General features: G+C 38.3%; 1 protein-coding gene across 2 annotated transcripts in view; it reads right to left on the bottom strand.

Annotated features, from left to right (window-relative positions):
• The window catches only part of LOC131676955 (protein distal antenna-like), a 112,582-nt gene that overhangs the window by 81,929 nt on the left and 22,081 nt on the right, over window positions 1-8,572 (bottom strand). The window lies entirely within an intron of this gene.

Genomic DNA, 8,572 nt, shown 5'->3' with positions numbered 1-8,572 from the left:
AATATCAGTTTTATTATTGTTTACAACAGTGAACGAATAAATAATCCTGACTCTAAAATGATAAGAGGCATTGCATGAAACTGTTTAACCTCATTTTTAGACAATTTAGAGAAAGTGTTTTCATGGATTGATTTCACCAGAGTACGACGAACTGAAATTGAAACCCTTCTAAACTCTAATACCTTGTAAACAAGCTCGTTTAAATGTTGGCTGGTTGATGATAGCAATATTTACATGTTGTGGTTCTAGCTGTCATTTCCCAAATTTCTTTTCAATTGGTTGCGTCGCGCATTTAATATCACAATAACAGATACAAATAAAAAAATAAACAAATCTCATCAAAAAAAACATATGATTACGGCCTAAAAGCCAATTGTCAAAATCCACTTTGAATGGAAATTCCGGACAAACCGTTACTAGCCGAACACAGTTCACAACAGTTTATGAAAGAAAAAATATTTTTCTTTCGGTTACTGTAAACATCTCTGATTGGCGCGTAACGGTTTGTCCGAAATTTCCATTCAAAGTGGATTTTGACAGTTGGCTTTTAGGCCGTAATCATATGTTTGTCGAGAAATGTGGACACCGATACAATCTTAACGATCACCATGTTATCAAGACTGTCAAATACTACTCGTATTCCACAGTACACTCAAAACAGTCAAAAATACTTCAAGATGGATGGATTTTCATATAAAATTTATGAAAAAATATATGCAAACTTGAATCGCTTTGGGGCACGCGGTAAAACGGTCCAATTTCGCTCAAATTTTGCCCAATTTTTTTTTTGTTTCCTTGATTCATTTGTTCACCGGCGATGGACAAAATTCCAACATCGCAAAAATAACTGCCACCCTAATTTACACGAGGATTTTCGTTTCAACGTTGTCACATTTGATGCCTTATTCCATGAAGTTTTCTGCTTCGGATAAATTTAGGAATGTTATGTCAGTATACAATTTCGCACGTGATGTTGTTGTACAAAATTGACTTCCTTGAGCTCTATTTTTATTTTAGTAATTGTTGCACCTTGTGCTCTGTAACTCTTGTACGAATTTGTTTAGTTTATCGAAATAATATTTGCCTGAATTAGCAAATTTATCTTCTGTTGCTCACTCATTTCACATTTCACAACCAGGTGCAACGATACTACACTCTTCATGTAGAGAGATAAGAAACAAACCGGTAGTTAGAATTGATACTTCGCTAATAGTTAAGGCGAAACGGTACTCCTAAATTGATTGAATCCTGGTTTAACACACAAGATACGGAAAGCATAGACAACCGAAGTGCCACATGGCTATAAAAGTAGCTTGCCAAATGTGATTTGAACGATTTTAACGACCTTTTTGCTTTTAATCAGAAGATATGGCATTTTGGGTTTATTACCATCTTTTCGAAGCCTTACGGTTTCATCGTTAAGGCAAGAAACGGTAACAGTATTATCTTAGTTATTTTATTTTTAACATTTAGACAGGGAATTTGTTTGAATATACAAAGTAAAACTTGAATGGTTTAAAAATTGTAAAATTTCCGCAATGCAGTAAAATCTGGTTGCTAAATCAATTACTTTTATTTCCGACTGAGTAGATGCCAAGATTCGTATTTTTGTAGAATCCTGGGGTGACATCCCACATTTCGCAACATTAATCATTAAGCCCCGAATTCCACCTTCAGACTCCCAAATTTCACTGGTTACCGAAATTGTCGGAAGCTTGTTTGTTGAATTCCTGATTTTCTTCATTTCTTAAATATATACGAAATCTCGATTCCTGAATAGCAAAATTTAAAAAAAAAATCGGGACTTATTGAGGTCTGATTTCACTGAAATAGTTCCGCGCGCTCTCCAATAGGGCCAACATAGACACTTTACCCTACCTAATTCCTAGGAAGAACACTGAATTCTATTCCAGAAATCGTGTAGCCCAGAATCCATCATTTGAATTATGAAATATCACTGGTTACTAAAATTGTCTATCACAAAATATGGAGAGGCGTATTACTTTTTACTCATGATTCCATTCGCAATTATTCGTGACAAGGAATCGAATGTTCGCTAATAATACTGACCGGTATAAATTGGATACTCGCATTATCATTGAGCGGAACTTGCCGGCGGCAAAATGATCTTGAAATGTACCGCAGAGTAAAAATGGTGGAAAATCGATAGAGCTAACACCTACTACGTCCCGAGAGTAAGTTACTTGCATGGGATGACCAGACCAGTTTATTTTTCTATGATAAATGCCACTGTCGGTCAGTGGCATTTGGAACTTATCTCTGACATCTTGATTCCCACCGGTGCTGCAATCCCCAAATGGTGAAGCAAAACATTTTCAAATCTAATACTGTAACTTAGTTGAAATTCTGTTGACTTTCTGTATTGGATCAAGTTTTTACCAGGTGAAAAATTTGTGGGGGGTAAAATGAAGTTTGGGATTACGACAATCGCATATATGCAGTTCCATCATATTAGACACACTGTACTGATAACACCTCTTTACATTTTTTTGGAAAATCGCGTTAAGCTAAGAAAGAAGGCTTTTCTTAAACAATTACTGCGTCGCTGCTTAACACGAAAAAGATGTGCAATTACATTACCAAAGAAGCGCTTGGGAGTTTTTTTTACATTTTAGGTACTTTTAACAGTTGCTCGTCAATGTGTCGTGAAAAAAAAATCCGATCAACGTAAAAGAGCTACAGTTCGAAAAATGATGTGCCCTTTCCAAAAATGCGCAATTTGTGGTAGGTTAAATATAAATTTATTACGGTTACAAGCCGCCTTTCTGAAAAAGAACACTTCTTTGAAAACAAAAAAATGAGTATTGTTTTCGTGTTTAACAATCCAAATTTAACCTGGAAAACACTTTTTTTCTGGAAAATGTAATGTCAGATTTAGTCAGTTCGTTGTGCATAACTATACTGACAACTGCAAAATCTGCGTCCAGTACCTCCAAATCAACAGCCTTCGTGCGAGGAAGCTAATGCACCGAAGATGGCCCTCGTAACAAGGGTTGCCACACATTCACCGATTGTTCTGTGATGTCTCAGATTGATTAAACACTTTTTGGACACAGATGGCAATTTTTCTGGTATTTTTTTTATGAAAAATTCACGGATTCCTATAGATTTTTGTGAATGTTTCAATTTTTTTTGTAAATTTCGTACAGATTGGTTCAGTAATTTTTTTTACTAAAATACAGACTTTGTTTTGGAATTGCTGCTCGTGAACCGTAAATGCACGGTGCAAGGAAGAACATTTCACCGCGAACACCATCAAAACACCATGACCGACGATGACTCAAAATATAGTAAAAAAAAACGTTTTCCAAATCTCAATGCGCCATAGCTATATCTTATGGACACTATCCCACTATTTGTTATTTTTCACGCGTAAATACATAAGCGATCCAAGGGCTCCGTTAAGCTCACGCATGCGGTGTGTCAACTAGTCGAATTATCAAATAATCAAATTATTTGGTGCTACTCATATTCGACTCACATCTGCTAATGGAAGGTGAAAATCCAACTTTTGGAAGCTAAGTTACGACGAAAAGACAGCGTTGCCATATTCACAGATTTTTTTACTGTAATGTAGCAGAAAAGTTAAACAACTTTTTGACACAGACTGACTGTTCTTCAAAGATGACAGGTTTTGGGCATTCTTTTGAAAATTTTCGACAGTTTTGCACATATTCCGAAATTTCATAGATTCGTTGAAATTTCAATACAGATTTTTGTTATGAAATTTTGTGCATCGCAAAGGGTAAAAACAGGATTTTTTGACTGAAACAAAGGGGGGAAACTTTCAAAGAATTTTTGTAACGATTATTCCACCCAAAAACTGATTATCTGACAGGGTTTTTGCAGCAGTAGCTCTGCGTTTGTGACCAAAACCGAACGTTGAAGCTATCGAAGACGGTTATACGGACCCTGTTATGGAAAAATAAACAGGCTATAATCGGGAAATACCGCAGCTCCCGTCTTCTAATGGGTGATGAAAAACGAAACTTTTTGAAGTTACGACACGGAGGCAGGGCTGCCAGATTTACAGATTTTTTTTCTGTAATGTCACAGATAAATTTAAAAATCTCGGATTGTTCTTCTTAAATGACAGATTTGGATTTTTTTTCGAAAATTTCATTGATTTCTACATTTTTTTGCAAATATTTCGATTTCACAGATTCGTTGGAATTTTAATACAGATTTGTTTTTTTGTCTTTAATGCATCGCAGATGGAGACAGTTTTTTTACTGAAACCAAATTTCGATTTGGCGTCCCTGCACGATGGACGCTCCCAATGAATTTTGTTTTTTTGTTTCGATAATTTTATCTCGAAACTGATTATTTGGCAGGGTATTTGTAGCAGGAGCTACTGTTGTGATCAAAACCGAACGATAAAGTCGTCAAGGAGGGCCATACGGGACCTGTAATAATTTTTCCGCTTTTGAGGAATTGGTAGTTTATAACCGGAAAATGCTGCAGCATCATTATGGCGAGAAATGTCCTTGAAATTCTGCTTTTACTAATTTTGTGGATATCGATTTTGGATCATCGTGAACTAATTACGAGTTTTATTGAGCAATCGAGCTGCAAGGTTACGCGGAATAGCGATTCTTCACAAATGTTTAAAAGTTCGCGAATCAGGCAGATCATATTCATCCGGATTCCTTTTGAATCACACTTTTAGTTTCGGGGTAATAAACCAATTTATTTTATTGATTCGTTCGCTAATTGTTGAGAATCATTTAGAAGCCATTTAGAATGTTTAATAAGGCATACATACTAAATCAAGTTTCCTGTGCCGATCGAGCAGTCAGTAAATGTGGAAACTGATAACGAAACGAATAATCTTCTCTATTACTGAAACCTGAACTAGAAGAAATGTGCTACAAATCACAATAACTAAAATTTGGTAAGTGCCGAATTCGCGTTTCGACTTCTGTCTCATCAGTAATATGGCAGATCGGTTTGGCCTCCAAATAGACGCAAAATTCAAAAAAAAATGCTATATGGCGACCAAGTCGGTATGTCACGATACTGATGTGACGAATTCGAAACTTAACTTCCTCGACTTTTTAAAGTTAAGGTCATTAGCAAAATGATATAATCCAATGTTCTTCACGAAAACAAATAGCATAGTGATACACGCATCGTCTTACTAGCCGAAACCAGGATTCGATTTTGCTTTGTTTCACATTAGCAATACGACACTTGCGGCACTTCACTCGTTACCCGTCGTTTGCTCGCGAACGGATGTAGTCTTCCATTCTTTTCTTTGGATTCTGTGCCAAGTCGGCCCACCATGTTACTGATGAGACGGAAGTTGTAACGCAAATTCATCGGCTTGCCAAACAATCATGTTTTTGTGGGTGATTCAGCAACAAAATTAAGGTTGTAGCTAATAAGAAAGGCCTAAGGGAAAATTAGATCAGTTGGCGCATTGATGGTGAAGCTATCGTGTTCATCCCAAACGCTATTAGGGCTCAACTGTGAAAGCCTCAAAAAGCGCCCATCTTTGAAAAATTAAAAAAAGCATTTTAATAGGCAATCCTTTACACAATCTTCTTGCAAAGCCATCAATGAATTCGGGCCATTGTTAGTGTACTAATAATTGGTTTTCCTGAAGATGTCGTCAACGGTGTGCAAAACACCGCTTTTTCGTTTTCAAAGATGGCCGCTTTTTGAAGCCTTCTCAGTTGAATCCCACTACCTGACCGACTTTTTTAAAACATTTTTTATTTCATTTACGTATCCTACAGTCAATAAACTATTCAAACATCTTATGCACGAAAGTATATTCTCAGTCGCATCGCTTGCTTGAAGCGAATCCTGACTAACAACCCACCCACTACCCAATCTGTGGTACTTATGGGAGTGTCACTGAGTCGGGGCCTTCCGTTAAGTAAGAACTACATCAACACTTCCTTTCTCATCCCAAGTTACGGTAAAGATGGTCGTGGCCCGCAATGGTGGCTCTCAGGCGAAATTCTTGCTTGGACTGGATCAATTGTTATTCCCAAACGATGCTCCTACGCAATTTTTCATAACTATTTTTCCATAGCAAAATGGTCATGAAACAAGAAAAAAAACAAGATATGTTCAAGATATGTGCTTCTTTCGCAGTGCTACAAGCTGCTCAATTTTTATATTTCAACGCTTAGTATAATTTTCCTAGAATATTTGCAATACTTCAATTGCGTCGAAGACGGGTTCAATTGATAGGTTCTATCAGTTTTCAATAATATTGAAAGACAACAAAGTTTTATCAAAACTTCATTTTGCACCCTTCACTAAAACTATCCTTGGCTGCACTGCTTCAGCGGAATTCAATCAATTGAATTGCAATAACTTCACTTCTACTGATAATACTAACAATTGTGAGTGCTATAATGAAAGCTGAAAGCCCCAGTTATCAAGCTTACTTGTTTTTGTAAACAAATATTTTAGCTGTTTTAAATTATGGCGCTCTACAGACACCATAAACGAGAAAGGGTTAATAAGAGACGTTAAGGGTAACAACCGTAGCCCCGGCCAATTTCACATAAGTGTTTTTACAAATCCATGCAAACATATTCTATTAGATACTCCTTAGCTGGGTAATGTGAAACTTGACGTTGAGAAATCACAAAAAAACACTTCATTTCACCTCAAAGCTCAAAGGTACCTAACCCCTTAATCGAGCAAACTATACATTAATCGACATGTCAGAAGCGCATGGAGCAACCCCACAACGATCGACGCAATGGTTCCACGCAATATCGTGCCACAAACATAACCACAACGAAGGATTCCAGACATGTCCTCCGGACACTTCAAACTCATCAACCGTTGAGACGCGCAGATAGCCAGCGATCATCATCGACGAAGCTGCCACACAGCAAGAGAAAAAACGCAAACAAATTAATCGCTCCTTCCTCCACGCTATCCACCACCATCCAATCCGTACGAAAAACGGTCGCCCTTTTCCAGTAGCACGCAATCAGCACCTCTACCCCTCCTCCACACTCCCCCATAGACTGCTTCGCGCTAAATTTAAATTCTAATACTGCATGAAATGCCTATGCAAATTATGTTCTGCAAGCGGCAAACCGAAAGGGACGACGCAGCGCGGGCGGAACAATTGTAGTGCGGCATCATCGTCGTCATCAGCAGCAGCAGGCCGAGTGCGGATGGTGGGTAGTACATAGGGCAATTTTTGTTGTTGTTTTGGTCCAAGGTCTTCGGTGTACTTACCTAGACCCAGACAACTACGTCAGAACGCTCCACAGTACAGTCTCTCCGTCATCGCGTCTACCAGTGTTCGGACGAAGTTAGGTTAGAAAAGTATAACCAGAAAAATATAATTAACTAGCAACCTGTTGAATGCGGGCACCACCGTGAGGACCTGCTCCGGGAAGGGAGCACGAAGAAGAACGAACAAAAAAAAACAAATAAATCAAATCGTAAAAATATACACATAACTTTTATATCACGCTGTACTCTTCGTTTTCACTCTCGGTCGGTTGGCGCCCGATTGAATCGTTTTCTCGGTACAGAATCTACCGTAGTGTGAAGGCATGACTTCCATACACTAGCTGACCGAAAAAAATCATTGAAAGGAAAAATGTTCCCCCGTTTCTCTTGTTACGGCCACCGAACAAGATTGTGTTACTACATTCTATCACTATTATGTGCAGTACAGAGTACAGAACAAAACTACGTCATTGATTGGCATCATCCATCCACAAACACATACACATAGACACATAATACATAACCTAACTTTTTTCCCGCTTGCAGTCCCTTAGTGCAAAGCATTAAAAAAGAAATAAACAGACTGCTCCCCCCTTTTCCTTCTGCTCCGAACCAACCATCCAACAAAACTCCTAAATCCCATTGATTTTTCTTCTCCAGAAGCTTTGTCAAGTGGCCAACCATGACAGTACCGGGCTGGGTAGAATAGAGGGGGAGACGCAATCACATGCAGACTAGTTAATATTTAATGTGCTATGATCATCGTCTTCTCTTCGGTCTTTTGTTGTGGTTCCTTCTTCGGAAAGATTCTCCGGATTCGGTTCGAACAAATGATGTTTGGTTTTGTACTCTCCTACTACTTCTTTCCGCTGTGTTCCCGGCCGGCCAACCAGCCAGCCAGTTATAGCAGCCAGCGGTTTATAGTTTGTCATATTTATTGCCGAACGATGGATGGGATGGCACTTCCGGAGAAGTGGTCTGCACCGGGCGAAATACTGACCTAGAACAAATTCGTTTAGTGTATAGGTTCGACAGGGGTGGGGGAAGGTTCGTGGCTCAACTAAGGGTTAGTGGAACTAGATCTTGTAACGAGTACATTATTGTAAATATGTAAATGTATATAGTTCTGTAGTTATAATTTAACTTAGTTTTGTTTAATATTATTAATATTTAATTTTCGTTATTCATGTTTACCGCGTTCATAAAATCGAGCTGCTACGGTAGCGCGAGAGAGACTTCTTTAAAATAGACTTGCTATAATCCACTTGAGTTACCACCGTTCTTCGCACGCGCCAATTTGTAGTTTGCTTTGCCTAGCGTCGCTACCGATGGGAGT

The sequence above is a fragment of the Topomyia yanbarensis genome, chromosome 1 (genome assembly GCF_030247195.1).
Source record: "Topomyia yanbarensis strain Yona2022 chromosome 1, ASM3024719v1, whole genome shotgun sequence".
In the NCBI taxonomy this organism is placed as follows: Eukaryota; Metazoa; Arthropoda; class Insecta; order Diptera; family Culicidae; genus Topomyia; species Topomyia yanbarensis.
This window is presented reverse-complemented; position numbering and strand designations above follow the sequence as displayed.